The sequence below is a fragment of the Mus caroli genome, chromosome 4, assembly GCF_900094665.2.
Source record: "Mus caroli chromosome 4, CAROLI_EIJ_v1.1, whole genome shotgun sequence".
NCBI classification, from domain to species: Eukaryota; Metazoa; Chordata; class Mammalia; order Rodentia; family Muridae; genus Mus; species Mus caroli.
In genome coordinates, this window is record NC_034573.1 from 44,729,690 (window position 1) to 44,747,244 (window position 17,555).

At 38.2% G+C, this 17,555-nt stretch overlaps 1 pseudogene; it reads left to right on the forward strand.

The window, feature by feature from the left end:
* Positions 1-216: 216 nt before the first annotated feature.
* LOC110293302 lies at positions 217-1,953 on the forward strand (annotated as a pseudogene).
* Positions 1,954-17,555: the final 15,602 nt, after the last annotated feature.

Consider the following 17,555-nt stretch of genomic DNA (forward strand, 5'->3'; position numbering starts at 1 on the left):
GGACAGGTACACATGCTAGCGCTAGCTTAAACTTTCAGCTTTGTCAGATGTTGCAGAGGGTGCGGTGGGATACGAACTAAGCTTGAATCAGTGCTAACCCAACGCTGGTTCTGCTTGGGTCAGCAGCGTGTTAATTGGAACTAGAAATGGAATCAGGCGGGTTGGCCGCAGCTTTTTAGGAAGCTGCTTAGGTGGAAGAAGGAAGGGTTTAAAGTTATGGATCAGGCGGTTGCCCTTAGTTTTCAGGAGTTGTTTCAGGCCTGAGGAGTAAGGCTTGAAGTACAATTAGTAAGAAATTTTTTAGGTAAGATAGATAGCTTTTGCCCATGGTTCAAGGAAGAAGAAACAGTAGATTGCGGAACCTGGGAGAAAGTTAGTGAGGCCTTAAAAATTGCTCAGACAGATAATTTTACCTTAGGCCTCTGTGCACTCATAAATGATGCTATAAAAGATACAACTTCTCCAGGGCTAAATTGTCCCCAGGCGGAGCTTGTGGTATCTCAGGAGGAGTGCCTATCAGAGAGGGCCTCCTCAGAAAAAGATCTTCTTAACTCAAAAATTGATAAATGTGGAAACTAGGATGATGAACTGAATTTTAACAAAAATCACTCAGATAGAGGAGCTGCCCATTACTTTAATGAGAATTGGTCCTCTTGTGAATCTCCCGCTTCACCTATAGTCCCCACTTCGGAGGTGCTACTCATAGGGACACATGGCTAAGCGAGTTAGAGCTTGAAATTAAGCTTCAGAGGCTGACTAATGAGCTTTGGGATCTAAAAAAGATGTCAGAAGCGGAGAAGAGTAACTCTTCTATAGTTCACCAGGTGCTGGTGCTGCTAGAAAAAGCTGTGAGTCAGGCTCGTGGGAAAGGACAGAATATGTCTAATACACTAGCCTTTCCTGTGGTTGAGGTAGTTGATCAGCAAGATACTAGGACCAGACATTGCCAGACCTTGGATTTCAAGCTGATAAAAGAGTTAAAGGCGGCTGTTGTACAATATGGCCCTTCAGCCCCATTCACTCAAGCATTACTGGACACAGTTGTGGAGTCACACTTAACCCCCTTAGATTGGAAGACTCTTTCTAAGGCTACCCTGTCAGGAGGAGATTTTTTGCTTTGGGATTCTGAATGGCGAGACNCCAGTAAGAAAACTGCTGCTTCTAATGCTCAGGCTGGTAACTCAGACTGGGATAGCAATATGCTTTTAGGAGAGGGTCCATATGAGGGACAGACAAATCAGATTGATTTTCCCGTTGCAGTGTACGCGCAAATTGCGACAGCTGCACGCTGTGCTTGGGGAAGGTTGCCAGTCAAAGGAGATATTGGTGGAAGTTTAGCTAACATTCGGCAGGGTTCTGATGAACCATATCAAAACTATGTGGACAGGCTATTGATTTTAGCTAGTAGAATCCTTGGAAGTCGGGACACGGGAAGTCCTTACGTTATGCAATTGGCTTATGAGAATGCTAACGCAATTTGCTGAGCTGCGATTCAACCGCATAAGGGACAGACAGATTAGATATGTCCTTCTTTGTGCAGACATTGGGCCTTCCTGCGAGTTCTCCCAGGGAACCCACACGCAAGCAATGTTCTCGAGAAAACGAGAGAATAATGCATGCTTCAAATGTGGAAGTTTGGATCATTTTAGAAGTAACTGTCCTAAGAACAAGGATGCCAAGGGTAGACAAACAGGCCGTGCCCCAGGAATATGTCCCTGGTGTGGAAAGGGCCGCCACTGGGCAAAAGATTGTAAGCATAAACCAGGGGTTTTGAGCCGCCCAGTGCTGGGAAACTAGGAAAGGGGTCAGCCCCAGGCCCCGAGTTACTCAAAGAAGACAGCTTATGGGGCTATAAATCTACTGCCCAGCCAACAAGATCAGTTCTTGAGCTTGTCAGGGCAAACCCAAAATATGCAAGACTGGACCTCTGTTCCACTGTCCACACAGTATTAACCCCAGAAGTGGGAGTCCAAACTGCCTACCGGAGTCTTTGGATCACTGCCTGTAGAAACCTGTGGCTTTCTCTTAGGACAAAGCAGTTCTATTGTAAAAGGCCTGCAGATTTATCCAGGTGTTATAAATAATGATTATGAGGGAGAACTTAAAATCATAGCCGCTTGCCCTCGTGGTGTTATAACTATACCCGCTAATCAGAAAATTGCTCAACTTACTTTGATCCCTTTACGCCTTTGGGTAAAATCTATCACTAATCAGAGACCTAACCTTAAATTGACTCTTGATGGAAAANGCTTTGAAGGATTAATAGATACCAGGGCTGATGTAACAATTATAAGAGGGCAGGACTGGCCCTCAAACTGGCCCTTGACTGTTTCCTTGACTCACCTTCAAGGAATTGGGTATGCCAGTAACCCAAAACGTAGTTCCAAATTGCTAACCTGGAGAGATGAGGATGAGAAATCAGGAAAGATTCAGCCGTAAGTTATGTCAAATTTGCCTGTGACCCTGTGGGAAAGAGATCTGTTGTCACAGATGGGTGTTATTCTGTGCAGTTCTAAGGAGATGGTGACTGAGCAGACATTCAGGCAGGGACCCTTGCCTGGTCGTGGACTAATAAAGAAGAGACAGGGAATTAAGACCTTTGAGGATCTTAAACCCCACTCTAACATAAGAGGTTTAAGGTATTTTCAGTAGTGACCACTATCTTGCCTACATCCCATGCCGAAAAAATTCAATAGCGTAATGATATTCCGGTGTGGGTAGATCAGTGGTCTTTACCTAAAGAAAAAATAGAGGCCGCTTCTTTGCTAGTGCAGGAACAGTTAGAAGCAGGACATTTGGTGGAGTCTCATTCTCCCTGGAATACACCCATTTTCATTATCAGGAAGAAATCTGGAAAATGGAGACTATTACCATATTTAAAAAAGATTAATAAAACCATGGTACTTATGGGAACCTTACAACCGGGACTCCCCTCCCCAGTAGCCATTCCTAAGGGATATTATAAGATTGTTATAGATTTGAAAGATTGTTTCTTTACCATCCCTTTGCATCCAAAGGATTGTGAAAAATTTGCTTTTAGTGTTCCTTCTGTAAATTTCAAGGAACCCATAAAAAGATATCAATGAACAGTTCTCACGTAGGAGATGGCTAATAGTCCCACCTTATGTCGAAGGTTTGTGGCAAAACCAATTCAGCCTGTTAGACAACAATGGCCAAATATTTACATCATTCATTTCACAGATGATGTCTTGATGGCGGGAAAGGACCCCCAAGATTTGCTTTTGTGTTATAAAGGCTTACAAAAGGCCCTAGCTGATAAGGGATTGCAAATTGCTCCTAAAAAGATACAAACTCAGGATCCTTATAATTATTTGGGTTTTAGACTCACTGATCAAGCTGTTTTTCCCCAAAAGATTGTTATTTGTAGAGATAACTTAAGGAACTTAAATGATTTTCAAAAATTGTTAGGTGATATTAATTGGCTTTGCCCCTATTTAAAGCTTACTACAGGAGAGTTGAAACCTTTATTTGATATTCTTAAAGGGAGTTCTGATCCCACTTCCCCCAAATCCCTAACCTCAGAAGGATTACTGGCCTTACAGCTAGTAGAAAAGGCTATTGAAGAGCAGTTTGTCACCTATATAGATTACTCCTTGTCAATGCACCTGTTAATTTTTAATACGACTCATGTGCCTACGGGACTGCTATGGCAAAAATTTCCTATAATGTGGATACATTCGAGGATTTCTCCCAAACCTAATATCTTGCCATATCACAAAGCAGTGGCTCAAATGATTATCACTGGAAGAAAGCACACATTGACTTATTTCAGAAAAGAGCCAGATATCATTGTTCAGCCTTACAGCGTAAGTCAGGACACTTGGCTGAAACAGCATAGTACAGATTAGTTGCTTACACAAATAGGGTTTAACGGAACTATAGACAGCCACTACCCCCAAAATAGATTGATAACATTTTTAAATGTACATGATATAATATTTCCTAAGATGACTTCTTTACAGCCTTTAAATAATGCTCTATTGATTTTTACTGATGGCTCCTCTAAAGGGTGAACTAGATATCTTATTAATAATCAACAGGTTAACGTAGAGACTCCTGGTCTCTCGGCTCAGCTAGCCAAATTAACAACAGTACTAAAGGTCTTTCAGTCTGTACATGAGACTTTTAATATCTTTACTGACAGTTTATATGTTGCTAGTCAGTATCCTTATTAAAAACCTGTGGTACGTTTAACTTCAATACGCCATCAGGATCCTTATTTTCAAAATTACAAAACATCATTCTTGCCTGAAAAAATCCGTTTTATATTGGCTATATATGGTCTCACTCTGGTCTTCCTGGGCCTCTGGCCAGAATAATGATCACATTGACAGAGCTCTAATAAAAAACGCTTTAATTTCAGATCCTGTTGCTTTGGCCCAACGTGATCATAAAAGGTTTCATCTCTAGCCATACCCTAAGACTCCAACATAAGATCACTAAAGAGCAAGCGAAAATGATTGTAAAACAATGTCCTAAATGTATTACATTATCTCCAGTGCCACATCTAGGAGTCAATCCTAGAGNCCTTATGCCTAATCATATTTGACAAATAGATATAAACCATTATACAAAATTTAAAAAACTAAAATATATACATGTTTNCATTGATACCTGTTCAAGATTTCTCTTTGCTTCTCTACATACAAGAAAGGCTTCAAAAAACGTAATTGATCATTGCCTACAAGCCTTTCAAAACTTAATTAATAGGGGGGAGAGAGGTTGGAGAACGTACTGTTGGAAGGGCAAGCCCTTCACTGCCTCCCACCCAAATAAAAAAGCCAATTGGCCTTGTACTACGGAGCCGGGCATACCCCTTCTCCCTGTTTCCTGCCTGTCATCCAAAAATGCGAAGGAATATCAACTCAGTGTTATTCTTAATAAAGTGTATTTCAAATTTGTTCAGTCAAACTTAGCCAGGGTTCCAACGCCCTACTTAAAATACAACCAGGAAGTTACCTATTCAGCACTAATTAGCATTATAAAGTCAGAGCCTACAGCTCAGGGCCTTTCTGTTGTTCACTAAGATAGAAAGGACAGTCTTTGCCAGATACAGTTTACCATAAGAAAAGTTAGGGAATCCCACGGAAACAGGTTTTGTCTTTAGCCCTAAGAATTCAGGCAGAACTATTGAGCATAAATAATTTTTTTACTTCAGGCCAGCCCTTCCCTTTTTATTTTTTTATTTTTTGTTAACAAATGGGAGGAGATGTAGTCTCCCCATCCCCAGCCTGGCACCTGCTTGCTCAAGGGTGAGGTTTCCTGCTCATTCATTCTGTCACGCCCACTGCTGGACCGTGCCACTTTGCTGCTTGGAGCCACACATGTGCTCACCCTGCTTCTGGACCCCGAGACTATTTGGCGGGAAACGGGTCCCCTCCCCCTTCCTTTATAACTGAATGTCTGAACAAGTAAAATTGAGCTTTAATCAGAGACTTGGCTCCATTTCTTCTTTCTTCCTGTCTAGTTCCTCGCTTAGCTTGAGTGGCCATCTCAGTCGAACTGTTCACGTTACAAGCTGCTGGCCGGCCGCAAGAGTTTGCGAAACATATGAAACTCAAGAAGAATGTAGACCAAAGTGTGGATACTTTGCCCCTTCTTAGAATTGGGAAGAAAACACCCATGGAAGGAATTACAGAGACAAAATTTGGAGCTGAGACAAAAGGATGGACTATCTAGAGACTGCCACATCCAGGGTTCCATCCCATAATCAGCCCCCAAACGCTGACACCATTGCATACATAAGCAAGATTTTGCTGAAAGGACCCTATTTATAATAGCCAGAGGAGGAAAAAAACCCAAATGTCCCTCAACAAAGAAATAGATACAGAAAGCGTGGTACATTTATAAAATGGAGTACTACTCAGTTATTAAAAACAACGACTGTATGAAATTTTTTGGCAAATTGATATTTCTGAAGGATATCATCCTGAATGAGGTAACTCAATCACAAAAGAAGTCACTTGATATGCACTCACGGATATGTGAATATTAGCCCAGAAACCTAGAATACCCAAGATACAACTTCCAAAACACAAGAAAATCAAGAAAGAAGACCTTTATTTCTCCCTAGAATAGGGAATAAAATATCCATGGGAGGAGTTACAGCGACAAATTTTGGAGCTAATCAAAAGGATGGACCATCCAGAGAGTGCCTCACCCAGGTGTCCATCCCATAATCAGCCAGCAAATGCAGATACTATTGCATACGCCAGCAAGATTTTGCTGAAGTGATCCTGATATAGCTGTCTCCTATGAGGCTTTGCCAGTGCCTGGCAAATACAGAAGTGGATGCTCACAGTCATCTCTAGGATGTTACACAGCACCCCCAATATTGGAGCTAGAGAAAATACCCAAGAGCTGAAGGGGTCTGCAACCCTATAGGTGGAACAACAATGTGAACTTAACAGTACCCCCAGAGCTCATATCTCTAGCTGCATATGTAGCAGATGATGGCCTAGTTGGCCATCATAGGGAAGAGAGGCCCCTTGGTCTAGCAAACTTTATATGCCCCAGTACAGGGGAACACCAGGGCCAAGAAATGGGAGTGAATGGGTAGGGGAGCAAGGCTGGGGTAGGGTATAGGGGACTTTTGGGATAGCATTTGAAATGTAAATGAAGAAAATATCTAATTAAAAATGTGGGAGAAAAATCAAAAAGAGAATTGAATGTGTTGAGCTGGGTGGTGGTGGTGTACTCCTTTAATCCCAGCACTCGGGAGGCAGAAGCAGGCAGATTTCTGAATTTGAGGCCAGCCTGGTCTACAAAGTGAGTTCTAGGACAGCCATGGCTATACAGAGAAACCCTGTTTCAAAACAAAACAAAACAAAATAAAACAAAAATTGAATTTGCATCCTCAGCATCCAACAGAAATACTGGAGGTGGCTGAACAGTACACTAGGGTTATACATGAAACTTGCTGAAGATTGAAAGGCAGTGAGCAATGACTAGTTATAGGCTAAAGGAAATAATTTCTATGGGAGTAGAATAAGATAATGTTTAAGTGAAATAAGAGAATAACACACACACACACACACACACACACACACACACACACACACACGGAGAGTATTGCAGTATATCTCTTCCCAAATATGCCCCGGCAAATGAAAACACAACACAGTTAATATGATTACATGTTGTGCACCTTGATTGGACAGATCTACTACCACACTACCATCTTCCACATCTATGAGACCCCTTAGAACTTGCGGTTTCTCCAGGCCATGTGCTTCTGCTCAGCTCTTCTTTTTCTTCCTCCTCCTCTGCATCTTCTCCTTTTTCTATTTTCTCCTTCTCTTTCCCACCTTCTGCCCCACCTTCCTTTTTATCTGCCCAATAATCAGCTCTCCCTTATTTTACAAATTAAGGTAGGAAGCAGGTTTACAAGAAATCACCTAGTGCTAACTCATACCTTGTTCACAACTACTCACAGGAGAACAGAATTAACATTAAATATAATTAGCCCCAGGGCTATTCACATTTTCCCCTTTCTTTTTTTTCTTCTTTTTTTTTCCCGAAATTGAATTTTTTTCTCTTTTTTTTTAATTAGGCATTTTCTTCATTTACATTTCCATTGCTATCCCAAGAGTCCCCCATACCCCCCCACTCCCTTACCCACCCACTCCCACTTCTTGGCACTGGTGTTCCCGTGTACTGAGGCATATAAAGTTTGCAAGACCAATGGGCCTCTCTTTCCACTGATGGCCTACTAGGCCATCTTCTGATACATATGCAGCTAGAGACACGAGCTCCTGGGGATATTGGTTAGTTCATATTGTTCCACTTATAGCGTTTCAGATCCCTTTAGCTCCTTGGGTATTTTCTCTACCTCCTCCATTGGGGACCCTATGATCCATCCAATAGCCAACTGCAAGCATCCACTTCTGTGTTTGCTATACCCCGGCATAGCCTCACAAGAGAGAGCTCTATCAGGGTCCTTTCAGTAAAATCTTGTTAGTGTATGCAAATGGTGTCAGTGTTTGGAGGCTGATTATGGGATGGATCCCTGGGTATGGCAGTCTCTAGATGGTCCATCCTTTTGTCTCAGCTCCAAACTTTGTCTCCGTAACTCCTTCCATGGGTGTTTTGTTCTCAATTCTAAGAAGGGGCAAAGTGTTCACACTTTGGTCTTCGTTCTTCTTGAGTTTCATGTGTTTTGCAAATTGTATCTTGTACCTTGGGTATTCTAAGTTTCTGGGCTAATATCCACTTATCAGTGAGTACATAACATGTGAGTTCTTTTGTGATTGGGTTATCTCACTCAGGATGATGTCCTCAAGTTCCATCCATTTGCACATTTCCTCCTTTCTTTCCAATTAAAAGACTACTTTTATCTCAGATATAATTGAACATAACTATTACTATTTTGTAGTTGATAAAGTACAAGAGACCTAACACCCAGGCCATCATTTTTGTTAATTAAACAGAACCTCTGTCATCTATCCTTACTTAAAGGACTTACAATTCTACATCTGACTATGTCTTGGCTTTAGATTGAATGGCATCCAGAAAGCATCCTCTCAAAACTCTTACTCTCAAAATAAAAAGCCTGGGTTGTTTAGGAGACTATGCAGTTTTTTAACCCCATCAGAAATCCAAGAACAACTGATATTGACTGAAAATATATAGGAAGCCTAAAACAGCTTCCAAAACTTAGCCAATCCATAGAGACTGCTGATCACCTGGACAGTCCCTTACTTCAACACATTGGAGCATCAGTCTTCAGCCTACTGGCCAAGGTCATCTGACAGTCTTAGAGAAACAGGAATATTAAAGACTAGCCTACTCTGCCTTGGCAGAATCAAGCTGTCCTAACCTGTAATCATGTCCTTTCTTTGGACAGCATTATGTCTGTAGATATAATGAGGTAATTCTTGCCTAGTGGCTATTTCACCACAACTGGATTTACTCAAAGATGCTCAGTTTCTTCTTTGAATTCAAGACAAGGGAAGTCATCAGGAGCAGACTGGTCTCAACAGCCAATGAACAAATAACATTAAATGTCACATTCTGTGGGCTTCTTATGTTTTTGAAAACCAACTATCTATGTGATGTAATGTAGACTGTTGTCTGTTAACTACTCTCAGCCGTTTCTAATTAAAATAACTGAAAATGCCCTAATAATATATTCAGAGCCATTAATTTTCTATTTGGTCCTTAACTCACAGGCTTAAACATCTCAGATTTGTTTATAATAACACCAATAGAAGGACTGGGTCTAAGCCCTGTACTTCAAAGACAACCTATAATAACCACCCCAGCCCCAAAGCTTAGGGAACTAGGACTATGACCCTTCAAAATTTCTTCAAGCTGAATATGGGCATTGAGATGTTTTTGAAGGGAGGCGGAAGGGTAGGGATATGGGGGAGTTAATTGGCACACATTTTAACCTATTTAGGCCTTTCTAATTTGTCATGTCAGGATTTAAACCCAAAATTCCCATAGAATCCACGTTAGACAGAATATGAGTCTCTTGCAGACTTTATTACACTATCTTTAAAACAATTGATTCACACTTCTATTCTCCTTTCCTTTCCTGTTTTTCTCCTCTTTCTTCTTTCCTATTTCCTTTCTTCTTTCCTTTCCTATTTCATCTTTTCTTTTCTTTCCTCTTTCCTCTTTCCTTTTCTTTCCTTTCCTTTCCTTTTCTTTCCTTTCCTTTCCTTTCCTTTCCTTTCCTTTCCTTTCCTTTCCTTTCCTTTCCTTTCCTTTCCTTTCCTTNTTTCCTTTCCTTTCCTTTTCTTTCCTTTCCTTTCCTTTCCTTTCCTTTCCTTTCCTTTCCTTTCCTTTCCTTTCCTTTCCTTTCCTTTCCTTTTTCCTTTCCTTTCCTTTTTCCTTTGCTTTCTTCTTTCCTTTCCTTTCCTCTTTCCTTTCTATACCTGCTTATAAGAAGCAGCTTGTCAAATCAGGATTTAAACCCAAAATTCCCATGGAGCCCACATTAGACAGAATATGAGTATTTCATAAGACTTATTAGGACGCTCTCTGAGCCACAGACATTTATTTCATTAATACCCATTATAATATCTGTTATGCTCTCTACCTGGAGCCACAGACTTCTATTAATTAATACCTGTTCATAGCAGGCTATTATCATTACTCTGTCTACTTGGAATCAGTGACTAATATTCTCTACCTAGTTCTGAACATGAAATTTCTCATAATTAATATGCTCTCTGCCTAGATCAGCTATCCTTTCTGTTGTGCTCTCTACCAGGAGCCACAGACATTCATTTATACCTTCTATCTGTTGTGCTCTCCACCAGGAGCCACAGATTTTTTTTAAAATTCATACCTATTATAAATCTATCTGTTATGCTCTTTACATAGATTTACAGACTTCTATTAATTAATACCTGTTCAAAGCAGGTGATTATCAGTGCTCTCTCTACATGTAGTCAGTAACTAATATTCCCTATCTGGTTCTGAATGGCAGGTAAAATTTCCCGTCTTTAGGTACCACACCTACTTATAAGAGGCAGTTTGTCAAACCAGGATTTAAACCCAAAATTCTCATGGAGCCCATGTTAGAAAGGATATGAATATTCCGTAAGACTTATTAGAGCAATAATATAACATTATACCTTCTTCAAGTATCAAAATGTTTTATTTTTCTGTTTATAGAAATGAATTACCTGGTCGAAGTCCCTTGTACCCTTGTCTCCCAATTATTTATGCACAGGGAAACACTAAGTGTAAAAGATATGAGTTGTCTGTGTCCCTGTTTGGAGATGGGAGAGGCAGAGTGGGGAGCAAGGATACAGGGAAGCAAACACAGAAAGGCTCTCTCAGGCATAGATGATTGTCTACTGTTCTCCGTAGACCCCTTAAATCTAGTCAGCTTCAAACCCATACTGCTACAGCCTAGGTCACTGCCCAAGCCCATTCAGGGGTTGGGGGTCAGTGAACAATTATCTCAGGTTAATTGAATTCATATCAATACGTTGGGCACCAATTTGTTGTGGTATATCTCCTCCCAAATATGCCCTGGCAAATGAAAACACAACACAGTTAATATGATTATATATTGTGCACCTAGATTGGGCAGACCTACCACTACACCACCATCTTACACATCTATGAGACCCCTTAGAACTTGTGGTTTCTCCAGGTCATGTGCTTCTGCTTAGCTTTTCTTCTTCTTCTTCCTCCTCCTCCTCCTCTGCATCTTCTCCCTCTTCCATTTTCTCCTCTTTCTCTCTCCCACCTTCTGCTCTAACTTTCCTTTTATCTGCCCAATCACCAGCTCTCCTTTATTTTACAAATTAAGGTGGGAAGCAGGTTTACAAGAAACTACCTGAATGCTGACTCATTCCTTGTTCACAACCACTCATAGGAGAATGGAATTAACATCAAATATAATTAGCCCCAGGGCTATCCACAACAGGAGAGAGTTACAGTTAGAGACAGAGACAAGAAGACAGAGAAGAGGAGCAGAGAGACAGACAGACGGACAGAAAGACAAAGAGAGAGAATGGATGACAAATCTACCTAGGAGGGGAGGAGATGAGATGTACTTATGACCCCAGAACTTGTTTGATCTAACTAGAAATATATTAAAAGGATGCAAACAATCAAAGGACTTTATCTACCCAAATATTTGTCATCTTGAATGTCCTAATAAATCATGACAAATCCAGGAAACAGGAATAAAACTAATAAGTTTTTTAGAATATTTAAATTTCATAAATAAATTACATGTAATCTCAAAGAGCGTCGTTAATAAGCATAAGATATAAAAAAATCATACTTACAATTTTAAAAACTGAAGCATGGATATGGATGTCAGTACAGGAATAAGTTGAAAGATGTTTCATGTCATTTTGCATGACATATGAGAGGATAGAATAATCATGTTTGTTATATCATTGCTGAAAACATGGCATAGATGCAATCAAATGAATCATCAGGTAAACATGAATGAAGGAACAATTTGTAAATGTACTAATGTGATTTCTGCAAATTAAAAAAATTAATTAGAATGAATTAAAATGAAAATAAAAGGTCATGCATCTAAATCATAGAGGTAATTTTCAAATTTGATATTAATGTGTCTTCATACTTCAGTGTTGGATCATATATATATATATGTGTATATATATATATATATATATATATATATATATACATATATTTCCTGTTTCCTATGTTTCTTTCTCCAGTGTTCAAAGAATACTGGTGTTTTCAGATGATAAGTCATTAAATGGTCAGCAATTTATGTCCAAATAGTTCAAGAAAAATATTCTTTTTACATTATTTATTAAATTTGCATAGGTATATGGCTTTTTAATGTAAAAATATTTAAGAAAATAAAAACAATATTTTAGGACATAGTTCAATAGTAGAGCACTTATGCAATATTCACAAAGCCCTCAATGTGATCCTCCAAACTGCTATAGCAATTAGGCATTGAGTTAAATATATTTTAATATTTAGAGTAATTTTAGTCAAAGGTTAACATTAAACATAACTAGTATTTATTTTAATGAGCATTGTTCAGACAATTTAATGAGCATTGTATTCCTAAATACATCACTCAATATTCTGCTTATATATACTTAAATTAATTAGATAGTTAATGAGTTTTTCTAATACATACTGAATAATATTTATTAATTTCTGGTCAACAAATATTTTGTTAAATACTTCACTCATATGCAATTAATTCAGACCAGGCACTTAATATATATGCATTCAATTCATTTCAGAAGAAAAAACACACTGATTAAAATTATTACAAGAAAGAAAAGTAATTTCAGATTTTTTATTATAAATATGATAAAACTAATTAATTCCTTCACTCTGTAGTTTGCCTCTTCTTTAGGCAACTCAAAATCAATTATGAAAAAGAGTAATACATCAAGAAAATGTTACATATTTAGAATTAATTTTTCAGTGATTCTGACCTGAATTTAAAAGAAGAGGACTGGATGAAACTGGTAAGTCTGAAGAAAAAATGTTTCTTCTTTTCTATCTCTACCATACTCCAATAATATAAAATGGATTTTATGCATGTTTTCTTCTCGTGGCTTGTTGTATCTATTGCCGTCTGCTCCTTTTTATTTCCATAGGAGTATCATCAATTAAACTTTAAGAGAGTTCAATATAAAGATAGGAAAATGAAGGGAAAGAAATGCCCCAAAGTTAGGGGCATGCTTGTATTCTGAGGCACCCAGGATGGATTGTCCAATCCTTAGAAAGAGACAAGCATGTTATACTGCCGGCTTGGAAAAGCATTTTGTTCCTGAGCTTATCTCCCTGCCTGTGCTCTCTTACACATTACAGAAAATGTACTTGCTGTTTGCTGACTCTGAAACTTTAATAACTTTCTGTTTTGTGTCATAGTCTGCTTTTAATTGCTCCAGTGACTTCATCACTAGTATAGTTAAAATGAGACTCTTCTGTGGGAACCATTAAAAACATAGAAAACATCATGAATCTTAAAGTGGAAACAGCTTCTCAGACAGTAATGACAGAAAATTTTCATGACAGGAATCTGAAAAGAAGCATTTAGCCAGAGAGACACTGAGCCCCAAGGGACTTAATGAGCAAATAACTCTCCAGAGATTCTCAGGTATGTTCTATATATGATATCATGAGAAAACTTGCAAGATTTACTACAGGAACTGTTAGCTACAACAATGCATGAGAATCTAGATTTCATAAGCTTATGAAAACTGAAGGAAAAAAACCCCAGCATAAACTACTATAAGAAGACAAAGAAGTTGTATATATATGTTAAAATAAATTCCATCTAATGTGCTGCAGGTGATGCTCACTTTGTTTGGATTACTTTGGCTTTTGAGTAGGAATTTGGCTAACTAACTGTGATGGTCTTTAAAGATTCCTGTATCACTGGGTGGTGAGATTGGGGGAGAAGGTGTACGAATGGGAGTAGAAGGAGAGGGGCATCTGCAATCAGGATATACAATGAATAAATAAATAAATAAATAAATAAATAAATAAATAAATAAATAAATATAAAAGTAAGGTTCTTGTCTCAGCCTTCACAGCACTGAAATTATTTCAGACAAGTCATAGATGACTATTTCTAACCCAATAGTAACTTCTGAGCCTATGTCACACTACAAAAGATGTGCTATTCCATACACTGTTTAGATCATGGGAATGTCATCATGGGCACTTACTTCCATCAAGACTCAAAGGAGTTAATTTGAATGTTTTTCAAGCATGCCAAGTGGCAGTTCTCTTCCATCACTGCCTAATCTAAGAAGAGCCAACTAATGACTTGTTGCTCTGAAGACCTGTGGTTATTGTTAGTCACATTGCATTCATCCCATATATTTAATAAATGGGTAAAAGAACCACCATGAAACATAGTCATTTTCCATGTGAAACTTAAAGAAAATTGTCTATTGTTGTACACTCTTAAAACTGTTGTAAATATTGCTGTACCAATTTTGAGACCATTTTTGGTAAGGAAAGTCATGATCCAACAAACCCACACAGTCAAATACTGAAAACTTGTTTACTATACAAAGAATAATTCAGGTTCTTTCCTATGGGTTATGACACAAGGTTTCTTTCTGGAATTTTTTACAGCAGTCTCTGGTTGCCTTCACTCCCATCTGTCACTGAGTGTAATAAAGCAGATCCAATTCACAGTGTAGATTAGCTGTAGTGAGTCAAAATTATTAGTAGTTATATTGATCCCCAGCCTTCCTTTTAGAAAATGACAGTGCTGCTACAAGTGAACATAGCTGACAGTGAAAAATCATAAGTCAGAGTACAAGCTCGCTGATTACAGTTGGTGTTGACAAGGCGGATGGATACAAAGGAGATATATTGATTTTTCCCTAATTGCTTCTTGAACAATCAAATGAGAAAAGTCATAGTCAGTGCAACACATCACACCCAGATCTGTAGCACTGAAACAATCATTATTGTGGATGTGGCATTGTACAGAACAGTAAGACCATTGGAGTCTTCTCAGGGCTTTACATCTGCAGCTGCTGTGGAAGGCTGTGTGAAGATATTCTCTATCAGCTTTTCAACTATGCCACAGAAACTGGTGTAAACCATGCATGCCTTGCATATTTATTTTTGCTATAAGTATAGTACATCTCAAATGTTGGGGAGAAATCACCCCTAGGTTATATAAAATGTTGAATATATTTCTTCAGAAGAGTCAATGTTCTTTCTATTTCAGTTTTGTTATTTGTTAAAAAGGGACTCTGTCATATCAAATGGGAACTACTTTCTCCAGTTATTTAGTTTTCCCTGTATGTGATTGGCTGAAAAGTCACAATCACCAGGGTTTGTTCTATAATTGGAAATGTACTTATTCAAAGAAACGCTTATTAGGGAAGCTCTTTAAGCAATAGATAATAATATCATCTAAAAATGAGAGAATATATTAACAAACAAAATATTAATATGATTTTATGCAATCAGATGACCATTTAAAATTAACTTTGGATTTTGGCATACATGATTTCATGTGATTTTAATTGTGTGTGTGTGTGTGTGTGTGTGTGTGTGTGTGTGTGTGTGTGTGTTGTTTAAGAGAAGAAAAAGGCACTACTGGATTACATACTTGTTGAATATATAAGAACATGCAAATTCTCTCCAGAGTGATAGATTTATAAACATTAATTAGTAGGCCTGTTCTCAATAATATAAAAGTTCTCCTCTAACTAGATGAATAAGACATTGTCTAGTGTGATGAATTTTAGCTTTCCTTGAAAATTCAGTACAAGATATGTCACATGGAATTTGAATAACATGACAAACTATATAGGATTCCTGCAAAAAGTAGTATTTCCAACAGATAGTAGAAGAAAAGAAGCAGCAAATATGTCTCCCACAAGAAATCTTTTAAGAATTAGCATAGTATGATCTTGTGTATACTCATATACGTGGTTATCTCTAAATGTTTAATTACATACAAGTTATTTAAATAGACTTATATTACTGGCTCCTTGAGTAAAAGTGACATGATCTCTGTTCTAATATTTAGTATGTCAAATATACTGTTAAGAAATGCAAGAAGAGAGAGAAGGTTAGACAGTAATACACTTTGTGCCAAATTTAAATTAATGGGAAAAGAAATGACTGGCAAATGGCTTCAGATTGTTTCTTTAGAAGGTTTTAGGAGGTGATGGGCAGTATATTCATGCAACATATGTTCAGAATGTCCAAGGGGGCATTGAAAATGAAAGGATACCCTGTGTCCTTAGGTCACTCATCTTCAGAGCATTGCTGAAGACATTCATGCATGTGTTGCTCCATCTACAGCATATGCCTATTAGATTTTCCTTGGTCTAGAAGTCATTTAGGCCTAATCAAACTATTCCTATAGGAACATTGACTCCATGTTTGCATTAGCACCTGAACCACTGCTGTGTCTTCAGAACAGTCTTTAACTTCCACTCATTCCAATCCAACCTTCTGTAAACACACTTCAAATGCTGAACATGACCATATCACTTATGTGTCCTATGTAAATTTTCTTTAATAGTAGTGCTACTGTTTGTTAAACTCCATGCCAGTGGATAATCACACACTCAGAGATGGTAGAAGAATACAAGGTGTCATATTTGTGACACAGCATGTCAGGATCACAAATGAGCTCACAATAATAGTCATAGCATGCTCAAAACTTGCACAGATTCAAGCTAAACTGAATCCAAGCATGAAGTGAAAAGTTGGATACACCTTTTTATGTCTCTCCACAAAGACATCAGCAATTGTTAACTTATGGAGAAGGAAGAGTCGGGTGTTTACATTTTATCTGTGGGCTTGCTTTCCTATCCTTTTCTGTATTCATTCTGCTAGAGAATACACAGTCTTGTCAACTTTATCTGTAAAACTTTAAAGGAAAAAATAATATTTAATATTAATGCTGTTATTATTAAGACAACCATTCATATTTCAATTTTAGAAAATATCATAAGGATATTCATTATATTAATCTATTTGGAATATAATTCTTTATTATTAATATTGGTGTCTTGTTCATTGATTCTTTATTAACAAAACACTTCATTTGGGTGAGTCTTTTTCCAGTTTCACATAGGACATTTTTGCAATCCCAGGATTTTGAAAAGTAAAACAATGTATAGATATAAATCATATACTCTTGCTTCCTAGCTCTAATCTGCTACTTTCAACTTGGGAACCTTTGGCAAGTGACATAAACTCTCTTAGCCTTAACTTCCTTATATGCAAAGGAAGAAGGACAGCAGGCTATGGAAGGACCCCAGCCACAAAACCCTCAACCTACAATATTTTCTTCCTGGAAGAAAAACAGAGGAAATGGTATACAGAATGTGTAGGAGTGGCCAACAAATGTCTGATTTAATTTTTGGCCCATGCCATGAGAGAAGCTCAGATCCTACACTGCCTAGATGGCCAGAAACCAGAGACAATACAGCCCAGAGACCTAGGGTAGAAGCAAACACAATTGACCTCCCCCCCAAAAAAAAGGAAGGAAGAAAGAAAGAAAGAAAGAAAAGGAGGAAGAAAGAAGGAAGGAAGGAAGGAAGGAAGGAAGGAAGGAAGGAAGGAAG